The sequence below is a fragment of the Lissotriton vulgaris genome, chromosome 1_1, assembly GCF_964263255.1.
Source record: "Lissotriton vulgaris chromosome 1_1, aLisVul1.2, whole genome shotgun sequence".
NCBI lineage: Eukaryota > Metazoa > Chordata > Amphibia > Caudata > Salamandridae > Lissotriton > Lissotriton vulgaris.
The window spans coordinates 93,641,181-93,663,597 of NC_141685.1; the positions used below are offsets into that span (position 1 = coordinate 93,641,181).

General features: G+C 48.5%; 1 pseudogene; it reads left to right on the top strand.

Moving 5' to 3' along the window:
* The first annotated feature begins 4,885 nt into the window (after positions 1–4,885).
* LOC147737531 (uncharacterized) lies at positions 4,886–8,956 on the top strand (annotated as a pseudogene).
* The last annotated feature ends 13,461 nt before the right edge of the window (positions 8,957–22,417 follow it).

Here is a 22,417-nt window from a genome sequence, read left to right on the forward strand (position 1 = left end):
AAACATATCTACGGGCCGTTCATTCAAAAACGAACCTCCGACTCTGACGCTTACAACAGGCGCGTCTCTCGAGGGATGGGGAGCGCATCTCGACGGCATGTCTGTGAAAGGAAAGTGGACGGTGACCCAACGTACTTGGCACATCAATCGCCTGTAACTCTTGGCGATTTTTTTGGCCCTAAAGTCCTTCCAGAGGTTAGTGCAGGGACACACTCTGCTGGTGAGGACAGACAACACCACCAGCATGCACTACCTCAACAAGCAGGGCGGCACGAGGTCTCTCCTACTTTCACAACTGGCACAAGAAATATGGGATTGGGCGATTCAACATCAAATTCATCTCACAGCCATCCATGTGCCGGGTGTGACCAATGTTCTGTTGGACTCGCTCAGCCGGGTGTCGTCCGACAATCACGAGTGGGAACTCAACCAACCAACCGTCGATTTCATCTTCCGGCGGTGGGGTCAGCCGCAGATGGATCTTTTCGTGACTGCTACCAACAGAAAATGCCAAAGCTTTGCAAGTCGACATCCCCACAGAGTCGAGCGGAAATGCATTTTGGATCAATTGGTCAAACGACTTCATCTACGCTTTCCCTCCACTTCCGCTAATTCCTCGCCTGTTACACAGGATGAGGTCTCAACCTTGCCACATCATCCTGATTGCACCCAAATGGCCGTGGCGTCCATGGTTCACGGACCTGCTCCTATTTTCACAGTCCGACCCGATACCACTTCATCCTCTACCTCACCTCCTCACGATGAAGCAGGGACAAATCTGTCACCCGGATCCGGCATACCTCCAACTCCATGCCTGGACCTGAATACAATGAATTTGCACGTCTGAATATCGACGAGGACTGCAGAGAGGTGTTAGCGCTCGCTCGTGCTCCATCCACCATTAAAACCTATCAATTAAAGTGGAAGCGTTTGTGTCTGGTGCCGCACTAAAGATTTGGACCCCATGACTGCAAAACCTGAACAGATCTTGCCTTTCTTTTATCCCTGGCGAGATCAGGACTTTCACACTCAACGCTTAAAGTGTTTCTGGCGGCGATTTCCCGCTTCCGTCATGATGGTTCTACATCTCTATGTTCCTCGAGAATCATTAAGCAATTTTACAAGGGCCTTTTTAGGATGTTTCCACCTATCCGTCGCCCTCCACCTGCTTGGCGCTTAAATTTGCTCTTGTCTCAACTGATTCTACCTCCATTTGAGCCTATCCACTCTGCAGGTCTAAAATTTCTCACATGGAAAGTTGCTCTCTTGCTCGCCTTGACATCCTCGAGGCATGTCAGTGACATCCAGGCATTTACCATACAGCCTCCTTTTCTACAATTCTCCAATGAGGCTGTGACATTGCGAACTAATCCTAAGTTCATCCCGAAGGTTCCCAGTGACTTTCATCTCAATGAACCTGTAATCCTGAAGACTTTCTTTCCTGCTCCGCAAACTCCAGCTGGACGGTCATTGCACTCATTGGATGTGAAACGTTGCTCAAATTTAACATTTAGCGAACTGCATCTGTCAGAAAGTCAGATCAATTGTTTGTGGCGTATGGCCCAATTTGCAAAGGACAACCTGTTACCAAACAGACCATAACCAGGTGGATATCCTCTAGCATATCCTTTTGCCACCAACGGGCTGGGAAGCCCCTTCCTGCTCCAGTTCATACTCACTCAACTAGAGCGGTGTCTACTTCTGCTGCCCTTTTTGCGGGGGTACCCCTGAGGCAGATCTGCAGAGCTGCTACTTGGTCGAGCAGCCATACTTTTACAAAACACTACTGTCTGCAAACAACAGACGCCGCGGATGCGGCAGTAGGTCAGGCGGTGCTGCGGAATCTTTTCCAATAAAGGTGAGCCTCTGTTGCTACCCGCCTCCAGTCATGAAGGTTTTTCTCTAAAAATATTTTGGTATTTATTGCATATTGACTGATATGTTTACCTTACTTGCTTTAGTATATCACCTTTATGACTTATGTGATGATTTGCTGCTTTCTACTCTTATTCAAGCATGTGAATCTATGAAAGACACCCCTAATACTGGAAAAGAACAAAAGTTACTTACCTGTAAACTGTGGTTCTCCAGTATTGGTGTCTTTCATAGATTCACATGCAACCCTCCCATCCTCCCCTCAGAGGCTCTCTTCTCCTCAGGCAATTTTACTTACATTGTGCTACGAACATCTGAGGACTTGGGCTTCTGAGGAGAAGGTTCCAGAGGAGGCTACAGCCTGATTGGCTAGAATGTGAACCAACACATAATGACACTAATATGCTACTAAAGTGAGTTCTCCCTTAGGCTTTTCAATGGGCCTAATATGTTCTATGGTACTTTTAAAATTTACATTTTTATTACATTATATATATGTATATTTTTATTTATGATATTTTTCATGTATACATGCATATGTTACTGCTATTTTATGTACCGTGGGACTCCCACTTCGACGACGGGGAATATTCAAGCATGTGAATCTATGAAAGACACCAATACTGGAGAACCACAGTTTACAGGTAAGTAACTTTTGTTCTTAAGTTGTGCTGCTTTCACTGATGTTTAGTGCCAGGATATTGTCCCACACTGTAAAATCAGCACAAACTGCACTAGGCATATCGCCAGAGGGCACTGCTGTGTTCTGCCACTCAATTTGACATTCTACTTAAATGGCAGCTTTATCAACGAGAATGGCAGATTTCTACACTCGAGTGGCCGCAACCTGCCGTGACCTTCCGCAACGAGAAATTTCGCCTGGAGGTCTAGCATGTTATTTTTTCTCACAAGCGCAAACAACCTTACTGTTGGCGAACCGCTAGAGAAAAAAAGCTCCATTCTGCATTATTTTGTGGAGTTTTTTGGATAACTTTGTGAGCTCCACAGGCATTGCAGAATTCTTCACCACCCCTAAATTTGAGGCAATAATCTGTTGGACAACTAGGCCCCAATGTCTGCAATAAGTGTTGTAGAAGAAGTGAGATCCATGGCCTTGTGACTATCAGGCCGTTATCTGACTTCTGATGAACCCCACATAGTGAGTGCAGAGTCAGAGGGCAGTAGGGGGGGCTCAGGACAGGGAACTAGGTGAACTTGAATATGAAAAATATAGAAAGGTAGAAATGCTGCATCACCCGTGGATAACTGTCACCTCCTCCCACTCTGCCAAATGCCCATTCCGTCACAAAGTGGCATCCTGGGCCCCAAACAGACAACATCATGCCAAATGCCATGTAATGGTGGAAAAGGGGGACTAAAGAGTAATATGCACACATCTGCTGCACCGATATGTCAGGTAAATTATTGGTTTTGACGGATTCCCTGTAAATACTAAATGACTGATATCATTGAATATTAAATTATAGGAATCAACGTTTGTTTGCCTTATCTGTGCATATAATGTACAGGATGGGCCTTACAGTGAACCCCTTTTTCTGTTTTACAAAAAAGCCCCTGAAGGAGCTGCATCTTACAGAACTTTATCTGCTTTAGGAAGAACTAAAGACTTTTTTATTAAAGTTGTCTTTCAGGGCTAGAACCGGGTGATGTAAGCTGCACTAGTTTCAGGGAGATGGACAGATGTTATGGCGATAGGAAACCCCACTCAACTCACAATAAAGTTCCAGCCTTCCAGGTTAGAAGAAACCAGAAATGCTTGAACCAAAGGAGGTGTTGAAAGTGTCAAAGGTGACTTATGAACAGCAAGGTAAAGACAGGAGTTGGTATTTGAGATGATCTTAAGTGAATAGGAAAGGAACGAGAAGAAGTGTGTGAATGGAGTTATTTTTGTTGTATACTTCATGGAAAGTTACTGGAAATTTTGCAGCCCACCCCGATCCATCTCTTTTTTGAAACTCTATTGTTGTTTAAATGAAATTTTGGCCATATGAGTCTATCTGAAGTTAAACCTCTAGCACTTGGGTGCTCCGTGAGCGCCCTTACTTTGCTAACTTAGTTTTGTTTACTCTGTGAACACTGGTAAATCACCTCTTTTTCAGACCTTAATAAGATGTCATGTGATCAAATGAACTTTTAGTTAAATATCTGTGTATGATGAAATATTCCTTGCTAAATTTCAAAGGCGGTAAAGAAGAAGGGGGGGATTTACGAAGATTTTGCACCGTGTTTGTGTCACAAAAGTGGCACAAAGCAGCGCTAAATGTTTTTTTTCTAATCTGCTTTCCAGCGCTAATCTTGTTTAGCATTGGAAATAACGTAAAAGTAATGTGAAGTATGGCATAACACTGCTTCACATTACTTTGCACCATGGGGTCCTGCCAGGGGGGGGGGGGGGGGGGGGGCATGGGCGTTCTCGTGCAACCACCCAAGGTTTCTCACGCTAAACCCAATTTACCAAATACAGTAGATTGGGTTTAGCGTGAAAAAACTGCACCCTTTTAAACTAGGCGCAAGGAAGGAGAAATGCTTTCATTTCTCCTTCCTTTTCTGACTTTGCATGCGTGCTGCACTATGCAACTCGCATACAAAGTGGGAAAAGCTCTCCCCTCGTGTCTAGGCATAGTATTTGTACCGGAAGGGTGTCCTTCCTGTACGAAACCCATGCTGGATTCACACACACACACACACAACCTAGCGCTCTGGTGCTAAGGTGTGTGCATGGCGCAGGCCCCCTGTAATTAGTGCCGGCGCAAGGGAAAGGGAAGGAGAGAGCCATATCTTTGAAAATATGGTGCTCTCCTGCTCCCCCCCCTGTCGCGCAATGCAGCGCAGCCTCTGGGGAGGGGTGGGCGGGGGGGGACTGCGCTGCATTGCGTGGAGATTTGGTAAATCTCCCCCGAAATGTCTTTTACAACTAGTTAAATACTGTGAATTCTCATTCCATTATGTTTCAATTTAGTAATTTTAAATATCTTTACATCCAACAGAAAACAAGCCTTGAATGTATGAAATGACCATCAATAATCAAGCAAATGCTGTAAATCTTCAATAATAGCAGAAATAATGTGCTACAGTTTTCAGGAAATCATCAGCGCAGTCGGCGACAGAGGAACCTGCACGCAAACTGACAGATCCCGGATCAAGCATCAAGGGCAGTTCAGTGATTGTAAGAGGCTGAGCTGAGCACCTCCATGCCAAAAGACGAAGAAATTACTTTAGGAAAATTAAGGCAACACCAATTACAAACCGCGTCCTGTATAAACAAGTGTCCAACACCAGCTTTGATCATGGAATCGGTATGATGTGATTACAGCAGTGCTCTGTTTTATAATATGAAGACAAGCCATCATTCCATGCTCTAGATGAATTGTAAACTCTTTCTGGACAAACCACAGTAACCAGAGAAAAGCACAACAGAGTGGAGCCGGACAACTGACGGGTAAAGGAAAGATGAGTTCTTCTAGCTACAATACAACAGACTGTTCCAATTTTCACCGGGCAGAAGGAAGATACATCTTTACCTGCAAGCTTGCATAGCCATAATCCAATCTAAAGGCACAATCGCCTACAAAGACAGCTTCTACGTATTCGGAGTGTGGCAAATGTTTGGTGGCAATTGCATTTTATTGTTAAAGCAGAAATCTAACATGCAAAATACTGCACACATATAAAGTGTGTGAGAAAAACACGAGTGCTTTATCAGCCATGTTGGCCCATCAGGAAATACAGACATGGGATGTAGACAAATATAAACCTGACCCGCAGACACTAACCAAGAAAGAAGAATCATACACATGCAGCGAGAGCTTTAGTTTGTCATCACTACTCAAGCTTCATCAGCACACATACACAGGACAAAAACCATTCAAGTGCAGTGAATGTGTAAAGAGCTTTAGTAGGTTATCAGAACTACAAATACACTAGCGAACATATACATACCATTGCAGTGAATGTGCAAAGTGCTTTAGACACTTATCAGTCCTCCAAACACATCAGCGAACACACACAGGGGAAAAACCCTATCATTGTAGTGAATGTGACAGTAATTTCAGGCACACTTCAGCATTAAGGTATCATCAGCGAACACACACAGGGGAAAAACCATTTAAGTGCACTGAATGTGCAAAGTGCTTTAGTAAGTTATCAAGCCTTCAACGTCATCATCGAACACACACAGGGGAAAAGCCATTCAAGTGCACTGACTGTGCAAAGTGCTTTAGTAGGTTATCAAGCCTTCAACGTCATCAGAAAACACACACAGGGGAAAAAGCATTCAACTGCAGTGAATGTGGGAAGAGCTTTAGTCTATTATCAGTCCTACAAATTCATCAGCGAACACACACGGGGGAAAAGCCATTCAAGTGCAGTGAATGTGCAAAGTGCTTTAGTCAGTTATCAAACCTTGAAAGTCATCAGCGAACACACACAGGGGAAAAGCCATTCAAGTGCAATGAATGTGTAAAGAGCTTTAGTAGGTTATCAGAACTACAAATACACCAGCAAACATATACATACCATTGCAGTGAATGTGCAAAGTGCTTTAGACACTTATCAGCCCTCCAAGCACATCAGCGAACACACACCGGGGAAAAACCATTCAAGTGCACTGAATGTGCAAAGTGCTTTAGTATGTTATCAAGCCTTCAACGTCATCACCGAACACACACAGGGGAAAAGCCATTCAAGTGCACTGAATGTGCAAAGTGCTTTAGTAGGTTATCAAGCCTTCAACTTCATCAGAAAACACACACAGGGGAAAAAACATTCAACTGCAGTGAATGTGGGAAGAGCTTTAGTCAGTTATCAAACCTTCAAAGTCATCAGCGAACACACACTGGGGAAAAGCCATTCAAGTGCAGTGAATGTGCAAAGTGCTTTAGTCAGTTATCAAACCTTCAAAGTCATCAGCGAACACACACTGGGGAAAAGCCATTCAAGTGCACTGAATGTGTGAAGAGCTTTAGTCAACTAAAGGACCTACAAAGACATCAGCGAACACACACGGGGGAACAGCCATTCAAGTGCAATGAATGTGGGAAGAGCTTTAGTTATTTATCAAGCCTCCAAACACATCTGCGAACACACACTGGGGAAAAGCCATTCAAGTGCAGTGAATGTGCCAAGTGCTTTAGTCAGTTATCACAACTTCAAAGTCATCTGCGAACACACACAGGAGAAAAGCCATACCATTGCAATGAATGTGGGAAGAGCTTTAATCAATTATCAGAACTTCAAAGTCATCAGCAAACACATACAGGGGAAAAGCCATTCAAGTGCAATGAATGCGTAAAAAGCTTTAGTAGGTTATCAGAACTACAAATACACCAGCGAACATATACATACCATTGCAGTGAATGTGCAAAGTGCTTTAGACACTTATCAGTCCTCCAAACACATCAGCGAACACACACAGGGGAAAAGCCATTCAGCTGCAGTGAATGTCGGAAGAGCTTTAGTCGATTATCAGTCCTACAAATTCATCAGCGAACACACACGGGGGAAAAACCCTATCATTGTAGTGAATGTGACAGTAATTTCAGGCACACTTCAGCATTAAGGTATCATCAGCGAACTCACACAGGATAAAAACCATTAAAGTGCAGTGAATGTGTAAAGAGCTTTAGTCGGTTATCAGAACTACGAAGACACCAGCGAAAACACACAGGGGAAAAGCCATTCCCCTGGCTTTAGTCAGTTATCAAGCCTTCAACGTCATCAGCGAGAACACACGGGGGAAAAGCCATTCAAGTGCACTGAATGTGCAAAGTGCTTTAGTAGGATATCAAGCCTTCAACCTCATCAGAAAACACTCACAGGGGAAACGCCATTTATGTGCAGTGAATGTGCAAAGTGCTTTAGTCACTTATCAAGACTTCAAAGTCATCAGCGAACACACACGGGGGAAAAACCATTTAAGTGCACTGATTGTGCAAAGTGCTTTAGTGCGTTATCACACCTTCAAAGTCATCAGCGAACACACATGGGGGAAAACCATTCAAGTGCAGTGAATGTGCAAAGTGCTTTAGTCACCTGTCAAACCTACAAACTCATCAGCGAACTCACATAGGATAAAAACCATTAAAGTGCAGTGAATGTGTAAAAAGCTTTAGTAGGTTATTATACCTATGAAGACACCAGCGAACACACATAGGGGAAAAACTATTCAAGTGCAGTGAATGTGCAAAGTGCTTTAGTCAGTTATCAAACCTTAAAAAATATAATCGAACACACACAGGGAAAAACTATTCAAGTGCAGTGAATGTGGAAAAAGCTTTAGTTACCTGTCAAACCTACAAACACATCAGCGAATACACACAGGGGAAAAACTATTCAAGTGCAATGAATGTGTGAAAAGCTTTAGTAGGTTATCATAACTGCTTCATTCTACTCACTATAAAGTGTGGCACATTTGTAGTGTCACACATAAGGAGTACCCTAAAAACATCGAAATGTCTCCTACAGTCACAGAAAACTTAGGAGCTATGCTATATTTAACTATTTAATTTTATAAAGCCAGTTTTACTAAGGCTATGTCTAGATCACTGTGATGGTCTAGACACGCCTTAGAAACTCTTCAGCACTCCTGAAGGGCCTCTGCCCGGTCACTAAAAAATGTTACATAATAATAGGTAGTCACGGTCAACGATCAATAAGCCAAGGGAGCCATGGGTTGAAAGTTGGGGAACCACTGCTATAGACTGATGTCATGGAATAAACAGGGCACAAATAAGGAAAATAGTGAAAGAGCCCATTATCAAATGCAAATCACAATGACGTCACATGTAGTGACGTCACAAGAAGTGATTTCAGGCCCTTATAATAATGTTCATATGAAATGTCGACGGCCTGTTTTAAAAACAAAAAACAAGAAACATAAAATAATGTAAAAATAAGTTTTTGTTCTCAGTTTTTATACATCATGTGTTTTTCCCACTATCAGTTTTTAACTAAACTCGGAAAGGACTGAAAGTGGAAATATTTTTAAAGTGCTATGCGGAACTTGGAAATTACATTTTTAAACAATTTTCAGCGAATAAATAAAATGTACTTTTAATTTGCATTTGTTTCCTGACGTTCTTTATCCAGCCCCTAAGCCCCAAAGTGTTTTACATTTACAGTGTATTAAGCAATAGAAGGGCTAATTTTGTCTAGTTCTTTGTTCCTCTCTTGTGCCACTCACACAAATAAATAAAGGTGACACTGCTATTGGGACGGATAGTTACAAACACTCTGAGTCCTGTGTCTGTAGATGCAAGAAACAAAGTAACAATTCCCATTCGCAGGCTAAGGAGCTAGGTGGAACTGGGACCCCATCAAGCTGTGTCCACCCCCGACTTGTGCCGTGCTGATAAAGCAATAGTGAGTTTGTGTAATTTACGATGAATTGAAATGCGAGGAAGAGAAGAAGAGAGAGAGGTGCAGGATATATTAAATAAAATGAAAAAAATAGACACAAGACTTTACCTTGTTCTGTGTACAAGCATTTTACGTAAACAAGTTGTGCTGTGTGATGTGAACAGGCTGTCGCCCCCCTTTGTATGTAAATGAGCTTCTGTAACCAGACACCCCAGGCTCCCATCTCTAATAGCGCGGATGATAATGTGAGCACTGCAAGGTTATCACAAACAAGGGCTATATTAAGAAACAATCGACTTCCAGGTCACACAGCTGTGGTTATGTAGTTCATTATTAGTTTTTTTTAAATTTAATTTGCAGCAATTCTCCTGGTTACTTTTTCTCTGTATTGCGCTTCAGGTCGCTCATAGCTCTCCATCAGTTAAACGTGAGGTTTGTTGTAGGATTTGTTGTTAGTGTCCCTAGACCATGTCCCAATCACTTTGTCCTTGATTTGTCGGCATGGGTTTTGTCCACACACTGGTCTTGGACAGGCCTTCTCAAAGTAGAAGGTGCTGTAATAGGAATAATAAATCAGACATATATGAAATTGTATGTAAACAAATATGTGCCTTTCAGTTATCAGGCACCACCAGACTCACGTCTACACATATAATTGAGCACCGGACTAAAGTGAATTCTCCCTATATAAATATGTGCCATCAGTAATCAGGCTGATGGTTCCGCTGATGCGCAAAACAAATACAATTTCTGGGACTGTACGCATTGGCCTAAATTTTTATTGCTGAAGTTTCACTCAGTTTCGCTGATGCGCACAGCTTATAAGGTTTGTGGATATTGCGCACTGTAAGCAGATCACTCGAGATCACCCTTAAGTAGTAACTAGGTCAAAACATAGTACATACATCAGGCAAAATGTCACTGACCCTCCCTTCTTTTTGAAATCTCCAGGAGTTTCTCCTCTCATGTGTAAGAAGGTTTTCACATATTATGCTCATGTTTGTGGCACTTCCTTAAGTGCAGATAGGAAAGCCTCATGGTTAATGCATTGTTTGGGCTTTGAGGGACAAGAATTCTTTGAACATTGAATAGTGACTCTGACACTCATAATGAATACGAGATCTGCATCAAAAAGTTAGACTTTCACTACCTCCCCAAAGTGAGTAGTGTCCTTGAACGATATCACTTCGGGAGAAGAATGCAAAGGCAGGATGAGTCGGTGGAACAATACATAACTACCTTGCGCAAATTGGCTTCCACGTGCAATGTTAGTGCAGCTTTAGAGGATCGCTTAAGAGATCAACTTATGTTAGGATGCGCCCTAAACAAAACGAGAAACGCCCTGTGGCAAAAAGATATGCCATCGCTTCAAGAAGTGCTGTACGGAGTTTGCTGGCAGAGAGGGAATCTTTTTTTTTTTTCACAACCAATTTTATTGAGCAAATGAGCATCAAGAATGTGGTATCTCCACACACCAAGATCACCACAACAATATCAATGTAGCAATTACATAGGCAGCAAAGGATGGAGTAGACTCGAAATAGGCTCAGTATAAAAACTCCCCAGCAACCTACCCTAACCCACAACTCTGCCCCCCCCCCGCTCCAAACACCCCCCCCCCAACCCGCCCTACCACACGTGTATAGAAAGCAACAGAAAAGGAAATGTAGAAAGAATAAGCAGGTGTAATGCCACCAGGGCTTTGCCGCTTCAGGCCAAAATTGTCACTGTGATCAAATGTCCTCTTCCTGCTCCGCCGGGGGGTCCAAGGACAGGCCACGGTAGTCGGCCCAATGCTTCCAGATCTTATAGTGTTTGCGCGGGCAGCCCCTCGCCTCAAATATCGGCCTCTCCAGACCCATAAAATAATCCAGCCCAGCCTTCCATGCAGACAGGGGGGGGCCCTCACTGACTTCCATGCCCGGGCCAGGTCCCGCTTAGCCACTACCAGCCCCAAGAGCAACAGGTGACGCTTATATATGTTGCCCCCAACCCCTTCCATAATATGCAGTAGACCCAGCCGGTGGGTACGAGGAAGGTCCCAACCCAGGACCTCAGCCAGGCAACTCCACACACCCCTCCAGAACCCAGTCAGTCGGCCACACGACCACACCGTGTGCATCAGGGAGCCAGGCACCACCCCACAACGCAGGCACTCCGGGGATGCAATTAAACCAGCCTTCCACAAACGTTCACGCGTATAATAAGCGTGGTGCAAGTATTTAAATTGAATCAGCCGGAGCCGGACTGCAATGGCGGTTCCGCGTGGGGATTCCAGCGCCTCCCTCCAATCGTCCTCATCGAGGGGGCCCACGTCCACCTCCCACGCCTCCCGAAGGGAGTGTAGGGTGGAGGAGCAATGAATAACAAGTGTCTGATAGATCCTAGAGACCTTCCTGTCCCCCAGGTCCCCCATAAACACTTTGGCCTCAACCGGGCTAAACTCCGGCAGGGAGTCGAGGCCGGCGATGCTCGGGGCGAGGGCATGCCGCAGCTGGAGGTAGCGGAAGAACTGGGACTGAGGCATCTGGAACTCTGTGCGGAGCTCCTCGAAGGATTTGAGGGTGGTGCCGGACATGACCTGGCCCAGTTGTGTAACCCCAATGGCCTCCCAGCCCTCAAACCCGGTCAGGGCCGCCAGTTCCGGGAGCAGACCGTTATGCCAGAGCGGCGTCTCAGCCGTCAATTTGCCCCACCATCCCATGCGGCGTAGGGACTGCCGCCACACCGCAAAAACTACTCTGGTGACCGATGGCAACCCACGGCGTAGGCGAGCCGAATAAAGGATGGTGTGGAGCGTGCGATCCCCCATGAGCAATCGTTCCAGGGCATAAGCCGGATCACCCCTGTCACCATACCACCATTCATTGAGGACAAGTAGTTGGGAAGCTTGGTAGTAGGAGAGGAGGTCCGAGGTGGCCAGGCCACCACAGTACATGGACAGAAAGCACGTCCTCAAGGCCACCCTGGCCGCACCGCCATCCCACAAGAAGCGGCCCAGCACAGAATTAACCTGACGGAACCACTCCAGGCCAATGGGGTGCGGGAAATTCTGAAGTTGGTATAGGAGCCTCGGAAGCGCCACCATCTTGAAGATGGCCGATCTCCCAAAGATAGTGAGTGGCGTTCTGGACCAAGTCTTAACATCCGCCTGGACCCGTTCCCACACCGGCAAGGCCCAGGCCACGGCCCGCGATTCCGAAAGGAAAACGCCCAGATGTTTTAGGCCATCAGTCGCCACTCGCAACTCGGCGGCCCAGGGGTCGTCAACCACTCCGCCACCCAGCACCCACAAGGTCGATTTGTTCAGGTTAAGATGAAGACCCGAGACCTCGCCAAACGCCCGCATGATCTCCAGAACTCGGGGACCCGATTGCCGTAGATCAGTGAGGAATAGGAGGACGTCATCCGCATACAATGCAATCCTATCCACCAGGTCCTCATTCCAGGCGAAGCCACGCAACCGGGCATCTATTCGTATCCGCGACGCCAGGGGTTCCATGGCAAGGGCAAACAGGTACGGGGACAACGGGCAACCCTGCCGAGTACCGCGACCTATGCGGAAGCGCCCAGAGGTAGCACCGGCCACACGGACCGAGGCCGTAACGTTAGTGTAGAGGAGATGAATGTACGACAAGAAAACCGGCCCCAGGTTGAGGCGGGCTAACAGGGTGAACAGATATGCCCAACTCACCGAATCAAAGGCTCGGTCCATGTCCGCCAGGAGGAGTGCCGCCTGCTCATCTCTAGCACCCATGGCATCCACCGCTGCCTGCGCCCGTCGAATATTATGCCGGGTGGCCCTGTGAGGCATGAATCCGGCCTGGTTGGGGTGGACCAGGTCAGCAATGTGAGGCAAGAGGCGGTTCGCCAAGGCCTTAGCCAGAATCTTGGCCTCGATATTGAGAAGGGAAATCGGCCTGTAAGAGTCGTGCCTGTCCGGCGCCCTGCCCGGCTTCAAGAAGACCACGATTTCGGCATGACGCCAGTCTGGTGGCAGCTCTCCCTGAGCCCGTGCCGCCTCCAGGGCGCGGCGATAGTGGGGTCCCAGCTGGACGTGAAACTTTTTATAGAATTCGCTTGGGTAGCCACTCGGGCCGGGCGCCTTACCAGTGTTTAATTGACCAAGGGCTTCCCCGAGTTCCTCAGCCGTAAGCAGGGCTTCTGGGGCGGTTCTGGTCTCATCAGGGACGGCCTGCGGTAGCAGGTCGTCAAGGTATGTAGATATCTCGTCCGTCTCCAAGTGATCACGAGGAGCGTATTGCGCCTCGTAATAACGGGCAAAGCTAGCCGCCAGCAAATCCGGATCGGTCATGACCGAGCCGTCGTCCGCCGCAAGACCCGACAACACCAGGGGCTGGAAGGTCGCCTGGCATAGCCAATGTAGCATAGTACAAGACTTGTCGGCCCACTGATACACCCTGCTGCGCGTGGCGAGCCACGCCTGCCGGGCTTCCTCGTAGAGGACGGAGGCGTACGTCTGTTGGGCCTGCAGGAGCTGCCTCACAACACCTTCGTCGCCCCCGAGCCGACCACGCTGCTCCAGCTCCTCCACGCGGGCCGCGGCGGTCACAATGGCCTCCCGATGTTTTCGCCGAGCTGCCACACACCAAGCTATATCAATGCCCCGGAGCGTGGTCTTCAGCGCCTCCCACACCACCATTGCGTCCACATCCCCCACCAAGTTCTCGCGCCAGAAATGATCAATCGCCTCGCGTAGGTGACGCACGTACTCAGGCCGCTGCAGCTGCCAAGATGACATCCGCCAACGAAATGGCTGTCGCTTGGAGGGGAGGGTCATGGTAGCTAGGACAGGGGAATGATCAGAGAGGCCTCTGGGGAGTATCACGGCATCTCTGACTCGACTCAGACAGGCACCCGGTACAAACAGATAATCTAGTCTCGAAAAGGACCCATGCACCGCCGACACATATGTAAATTCACGCACAGCAGGATGAAAGTGTCGCCACACATCAACCCAGCCTAGGCCACTCACAGTCGCACACAGTTTGGTGGGAGCAGCAGCAGGGGGGGATCCAACACAACAGGCACCCGCCTCAGGCGATCCAGGCCCACATCCATAACCTCGTTCCAATCGCCCCCCACCATGGTCAGTACCTCCGGAATCTCATCCCACAGCGCGAACAGCCGCTCAGACAAGGCCCACTGCAGGGGGGGGGGGGCGTATACGCTACCAAAAACCACTTGTTCGGTACCCAACAGGCCCTTGATGAAAATATACCGGCCCTGAGGATCAATCCATTGCTTCTCATGTACATAAGCCACCCTGCGGTGTACCAAGATAGCCACCCCCGCGAGCCCCTCGTGAAGCCCGCATGGTACACTTGTTGAAATCCAAACCTCTGGAGGCTAAGGGCCTTGGAGCCCAGCATGTGGGTCTCTTGAAGCAGTAGCACATCCGCCATCTCTCTCTTCCCCCAACGCAGCACAGCCCCGCGCTTGATTTTATCCAGGATACCCCTCACATTCCACGTCACAACACGCAGGGTCTTTTGAGGAGACATAGTCACAGTATCAGCCATTATCAACACAGGATCCAGTATCCGGCCCTCCGTCCCACCCTGGCGCACCCCACAAAGCAACAAAATCAAAAGCCACATACACGTGCGGTCCCACCCTCCCAGCCCGAACACACAGCAACCCCCCCCAGATCCAGACCCCCCTAAACATCAGCAACAAAAGAACTTCCTCCCTCACCCCGCACCCCCCACCCCAATACCTCAGAGAACATTGAAGTATCTGTCGCGGCATGGAGAGACCCGGGTCCAGAACAGAGAACCCAGGGCCCGCCATACCAATGGATCCCAACATCCCAACCAAGACACACTCACCACCCCCCCAACAACACTCACAACCGTGAGGGTCTGAGGCCCACAAAAGGTGCCCCCCGAGTCCCACTGCGTCCCCATGGAAAGTAACAGGAGTCCTCACAGGAGAACTGACTGGCATACGGAAGTCATAACAAGTCAGAGGCCTCCGAAGTCATCTGCGGCGTCCCTCAAGGATCATCTCTGAGCCCCACCCTCTTCAACGTCTACATGAGCCCCCTCGCGGCCATCGTACGCAAACACAACCTCAGCATAATCTCCTACGCCGACGACACCCAGCTGATCCTCTCCCTGACCAACGACCCCACCGCCGCCAGAGCCAACCTGCACGAAGGGATGAAAGAGGTAGCCGAGTGGATGACGACCAGCCACCTGAAACTGAACTCAGACAAGACGGAGGTCCTCATCCTGGGCCCCTCACCCTCCGCCTGGGACGACTCCTGATGGCCTCCCGCCCTGGGCACCGCACCCAAACCGACAGACCATGCACGCAACCTGGGCTTCATCCTGGACTCCTCCCTCTCCATGACCAGGCAAGTCAACAACGTCTCCTCAGCGTGCTTCAACACCCTACGCATGCTACGGAAGATCTTCTGGTGGATACCCACCGAGACCAGGAAGACCGTCACCCAGGCCCTCGTCACCAGCCGACTGGACTACGGCAACGCCCTCTACGCCGGTACCACCGCCAAGCTCCAGAAGAGACTCCAGCGGATCCAGAACGCCTCAGCCAGACTCATCCTCGACATCCCACGAACCAGCCACATCTCCGGACATCTGAGAGACCTTCACTGGCTCCCCGTCAACAAAAGAATCACCTTCCGCCTCCTCACCCACACACACAAAGCCCTACACGACCAAGGCCCGAGCTACCTCAACAGCCGAGTCAACTTCTACGCTCCCAAACGCCACCTCCGATCAGCAAACCACGCCCTCGCTGCCGTCCCCCGCATCCGAAGATCGACTACAGGAGGAAGGTCCTTCTCCTACCTGGCCGCCAAGACCTGGAACTCCCTTCCGACCGACCTGCGCCTGACCCAAGACCACCTCTCCTTCAGGAAGAAGCTGAAGACCTGGCTGTTCGAGCAGTAGCGGCACCCCCCCACTCCCCCCCAGCGCCTTGAGACCCTACGGGTATGTAGCGCGCTTTACAAGTGTCATTGATTTATTGATTGATTGATAACAGAACAGTCTCACCAGCCAATGCAGGGCAAATCAGTACTCAGCAAATAAGATCCAGTCCCATCAATGTTCAGCTGCCGGTATCAGAGTGCTCCGAGTCCCTGGCACCATCCGTCTGCGATGCACTGGCGGAGGCCGACCTCTTCTTAGATCGAGACCTCCGATGGCGGCCCTTCCTGTTCGGGCGATCCGTCCGCTCCGGCGACGATCCCTGGGACCTGCCTGGGTCCAGCCCCGGCTGGGCATGCGGTCTGAGTCGCACCGCTTCGTCGGTCCAGCGGAATACCTCCTCGGGTGAATCGAAGAAATGCGTCCGGGACTGGTACACCACTCGCAGGCGGGCTGGATACAGGAGAGAGTATTGGAGCTTCAGGCCCCTCAGCTTGGCCTTAGCGGCCACAAAGGATTGTCTCTGCTGCTGCACCATCTTCGTGTAGTCAGGAAAGATCATGATGGTATGATTCTCGAAGGTGAGCGAGCCTTTGTTTCTCGCCTCCCGCAGGATAACATCGCGGTCATGATAGTTTAGCAGCCGGGCGATGACTGGCCTAGGGCGCTCACCCTCCGGTGGCCGCTGGGTCAGGGCCCTGTGAGCTCTCTCAATAACAAAGCACGCGGACAGTGTCCCTTCGGGGAGCCAGCTCTCCAGCCACTGGGTCAAAAACCGCTCCATGTCGTCCTTCTCGCACCGCTCCGGAAAGCCAATGAAGCGGAGGTTGTTCCTCCGCGCGCGCCCTTCGGCGTCTTCCACCCGGGCCGCCAGTGTCTTCTGGACACCCTCCACCTCCGCCAACCTATTCTTCAGGGCGCCAATGTCCGCTTCGGTCACTGTGATGCGGGATTCAGCCCCGGTGATCCGCTCCACCGCGTTGCGGAGGTCTTGGCGCTCCTACCCCCCCAATTTTGGCATCAAGCATGTCCCGGGATTGGGTGATGGCCGCCAGTATCGCTGCATTATCCGGCCCGGGGCCACCGCTGCCACCGGCCGCCCCACAGCCACCACTAGGCCCTGTGAACCTATCGATAGGGCCATGTTTAGGCGGGCCACCTCCTCTATCCCTGGTCATGGCGCACACTAGGCAGGGCGGGCACCACTCCCGACAAGGCTCAGGAACCCTTGGGTACTGCCACAAGCGCTGTATGGGACGTCAGTATCGGAGTCCCCAAGGAGGAAGTGGGCAGGCCGGCACAGGCCTGAAGTCGCGAAAATCGAGGTCCCGGCTTCACCAAGGCAGGACAGGCCTCCTCCACGCTCGTCGCCACGAGCGTCTGTCCAAAGCGCAGGAATGAGTTGCGTCGCTGTGATCTGTGGGCAGCCGTAGCTGTAGAGCCGAGCCAAGAGAGGTGCAGCGGATGCCACCACCACCCGCGAGTCCGCCACCGCCACCAGGCGTCCCGAAACTCGAGGACCCCGGTCTCCAGCCGGTCACGAGGCCTCACGGTGCCGTCGCCTCTTTCTGGTCACGAAGGGGAAAATTGTTCGCCCAAGGCGCAGGAACGAGTGGCGTTGTCGTGGTCCACAGGCGATCGTAGCAGTAGAGCTGAGCCAAGAGCGGCGCAGAGGATGCCACCTCCACCGCCAGTCCGCGACTGCCACCAGGCGTCTCGAAACTCGAGGACCCCGGCCTCCGGCCGGTCACCAGGCCGCACGTCGCCTCTCTCCGATCACAGGAAGGGGAAAAATGCAGAATCGATACACCGGAGCAGACAGGAGACTTCACTAGATCAGCGCCAGCCACTGGGTATCAACAGCGGGCTCGGGGGCCAGGATAAATGAACGGATTAAGTCCGGGCCGGCGGGAGCTCTACAAGGCTGCGACCGCCATCTTCGCCCGCCAAGCCACGCCCCCGAGGGAATCCTTTTTAACTACTGGATCCTTCCCGTTCGTGTTGAATTATATGCAGTGCTGCCCCGGTTATTGTGTAGGTTGTTACAGTTGGGAGAATGGATTGGACCTTTCCGGGATGATTCTAAGCCACACGCAGTGATTTCAAGAAATACAGGATTAGGGGCCGTCTTCCCGGTATTGAAAGCGCCAATTATTGGGTTGGTGCTTTGCCGTTTTGCCACTTATGCACAACCATGCTGACTGCATTCATATGCAGGTAAATGTGTAATCCTTGCCCAAAGTCCTGGAGAGGCCTAAATAGTTTATAGGCTGAAACGCGTCGACTGTTTTTGTAATCTGACACCTAAAAAAACGTTGAAATAGAATTCGAAAAACTTGACGAGAGCCTTGAAAAAAGAAGCATAAAGTATTTTCAGCTGCCTAGGCTCCATTATTGAATGCGGTGATCCAGATGAAGGAATTAAGGTCTTATAAAAAAATACCATGATTTCCTCGTTTAAATTGTTGGGCATTTGAACCATAAAAAGGGTTCTGGAGAAAGTTTTGTTATTTTGTTCATTCTTATGTTTGTCTGCACATTGTAAATATTGTGAAAAGGTACATGCCAAATGTATATAAATGTGTATATATATGTATAAAATGAAAAAAGTGGAATAAGTGAGAGAAAAATAATTCGTCATTATAAAAAAGACTTGGTTTACTAAAAAAAGTTATGCAAACCACCTTTTTTTGTTTGTGTTGATTCATTGAAGAGTTCTGATGGCTACTAGATGAATAAAAATTAAGTGAAAATGGAGATTCACAACGTCGATGTCAAAGAAATCCCAAAGTACGGCGTTGACCGCGAGGGGCGCGGCTTTGGGTGTGGACTCAAAACAGACCCACAAAGAACAGTACCTTGGAAAAGCGAAAACAAAGACAGCTGGCGGCGTCGAGGAGATGCAGCATTGTTGCCATTGTGTGGCGTTGGTTCCTTGCTTCGGAGGAGGTGCCGTGTCGGGTCCTCGATGCTTGCGCAAAGCAAGGGAGGCTTTGGTTCCTTACCGGAGAGGAGGTGACGTCACAATGGCGGCGAAACCATGGATCGGTACGATTTAACGATGTCGATGGATTCTTGACCACCCATGTTGAGGATCCGCTCCACAATGATGTCAGCTTTGGAGTCAATGCTGCACAGCAGCTGGCGTTGGGCCTATGTCACAAAGTCGGAGCAGCACTCAGGGCAGGTTACGATGTCGCTCGCTGGTGTCTATGTGGCACCGTGGCCGGCATCAGGTCTACGCTGTAAGTCGGAGCAGCGCTCATAGCTTCAATGCAGCTTACGGCATCGCTCGCTGGCGTCTGTGTTGGTTTTCCTTCTGTAGCAGCCAGATAAGCAAGTTCCAGATGCAGGCAAGCAGAAGGGGTGACGTCTTTGTATCCCTGATACTTCAGACAGGAGGCAAGTTCAAATTCAAGCCCTTGGAGATTTTCTGCAAGATGATGAAAGTTTCAATAAAAGTCTTTACTCCTTTCCTTGGCAATAAAGAAACCACTGCAGGCCATCCCCAGCAAACAACACACTGGCATAGGGGTAGTCAAAAACTCATGCTGATTCTCTGGTTCTTCTCCTTGGCAAAAGGTCCATCTTGATTCCCAGAAGTGATCTAAAGTTCTGGGGTCTGGGTTCTTCTTTTTATACACACAAATCCTTTGTCTCTGAAGGGTGTCTGTACCTAGTCCAAACCAGTTCTGGGTGCACCATGCCAGTGCAAAACTTTTTCCTTTGTCCGTGTGGGCCATAGTCATCAAACGCACCACAGGAGGTGGAGCCAGCATTGTGGAAGGCAGGCACAGCCCTATTCAGGAACAGGTGCTACTCCTCCCACCACTCCCAATGCAGATAGGTCTATTCAGCCTTGTGCTGACTCACCCTGCCTCCTTGAGCCACCCCAGCTCCTGTCACTCACAAACCAGGCATGGAATACACAACATAGCAGAGGAAGGCTTGGATGGTTAGGCAAGAAAATACCTACTTTCCAAAAGTGGTATTTTCAAACACAGAATGTTAAAACCAACTTCATTAAAAGATGTATTTGATCATTCTGAGTTCAGGCATACTAAACTCAAATTTCCACCATGTTCTCTGAGTCAGTTAGGATTATAAAATATAATAATATAACTTCCCATTCTGGCCTATGGAGAACAGTTAGCTTTGCAATAGTGAAAAACGAAAATGGTTAGGCCTGAGACACACTTTACAAGCTGCTTCTGTGGGTGGCACAATCAGTGCTGCAAGCTCACCAGCAGCATTTGACTTGCAGGCCCTGGGCACATGCAGTGCACTGTACTAGGGACTGACAAGTAAATCAAATAAGCCAATCATGGAGTCACTAATCCATTACATCAATTTAACATAGGGAGCACTTTCACTGTGGCACTGAATAGCAGTGGCACAGTGCCCAAAGCATCTGACCAGTAAAAACATCAAAAACAGAGGAGGCAACAGCGAGAAATGGAAGCGAGACCCTCACGCCAATGGTACCAGGTCTAACAGTGGGTAGTATTGAGGACTGGAAAGAGAGAAAGAGGTGATAAAAAAGAAAGGTCTTGTATGATAAAAGGAGGGGTGTGAAGAGACCAGTGGTCGACTTGCGAGACTGGGTCAAGATCAAGTCTCCCAGATCCAAATTCAGTCTTCCGTTTAAGGTTATCAAGGTTTTCAAAAATGCAATTAAGACCAGTGACCATAGAATTTGGAATTTAAGTTGAGTGGTGAAGTGTCAGGCGAGTGCTAGTTTTGATACTAGCACCGCAACTGGTGGGCCTGATACAGGCTCTGAGGTGGAAGAGCCTGTTGCACGAGAAAGGGGCTCTGGGCCACTTCGCTTGAAATGTATTCCCTAACATTTGCACAATTGTGTTTCTTAAAGTGAGCTCTTTTCCATTTCCCATACACCCCAGTTTTCTCTTTGCCCATAAAATCGCTTTGTTGAGTTCTTCAAAGATCATAACTGCATTCTCTATTATGTTCTTTGTATCCTTTGCATTCATAGTTAGGTTTCCTTTTATTTTCTTTATGTTTAGAATGTGTAAGGGGGAGAAGGTGTGACGTACTGTGTCATGATACTCTGGAATGTGGGGATGGTTTCTAGGCGGTGGGCTGGAATAGAGACATTTGTCAGTCGATCTTAGCTTGATGATGGATGGGGTCTCTGTAGCTGTAATGCTTGAATAAATATTTCTTGACCTCCGTATGATGTACTGTGCTTTCTGGAGGGACACACTTCCACAGATATCCATGTTAAATCTAGCAATACACAACCCACTGAGCATTCCTGCAGGTGTGGTACTTGGTGGCAAAGGTTTATTGTCAGTGGTTTATGCCATAACGCCTAAAACATTGATATTTACAGCACAGTAAAAAAAAATCACAATTCTTGTTCACTTAAAACAACTTAAACACTATTTTAAAATAAAAATACTACACTTTGCGCATAATCCATGATCTGACGTAAAATGCTAGTGCAAATAGATTACTTGCATCACTATTAAAACCAATCAATTAGATAGAGTGGTCATTAGATCTTACAAAGCGTACCAGCTCACAAGCACGTACCAAGGTGCAGATACCGGCGTCTACGTCTGCTTGTTGCCTACTCAGAGCAAGTATACCCCTAGCAAGCCAGACAGCTGTCTTATAAACAACAGAAATAAAAGAAGAGCACAAGCCTGCTCTGCAGACGTTACCTAGTGTGTTAAAAAAACGAGGATTGACCAGATAATTACACTTTTGCTGACAGCCGGGTGGAAATTAAACCTTCAGATATGCGCCAATAGACGGCCAACACCTAAGCGAGCATTTTCTAAAGTGCAGGTGCAAGTAGAAATGTGCAACAATACCTCTGGATGCTCTGTCCAGTCCATAAGGGGCTCCAGGTCGTCCATAGTGCCCTAGTGCCTTTTATGCCGGAGTCGAGCCACGCTCCATTTTATGAGGGCAGATATGTCAAAGAACAACCACAGCCCCCAGAGACAAACCGAAAATGGTAAAACCATCACTACAGTTGGTTTATGGTTTGAACCCACTTCCTTCGCTGCTGTCTATTACAGGTCTGCATATACGAAGCAACTGCCTGGCAAATCTCCATACGATCAGTTCTATAACATAAGAAAAGTGCTGCACTGCAGCATCTCAGATTACATTTTAGAAAAAGTGAACATAAGTAGTACCTTCAGATTTTAAGCAGCATATCACACAGCAGCATCAAATGCATAAATGACTCAGGGCCCCGTTATGTATGG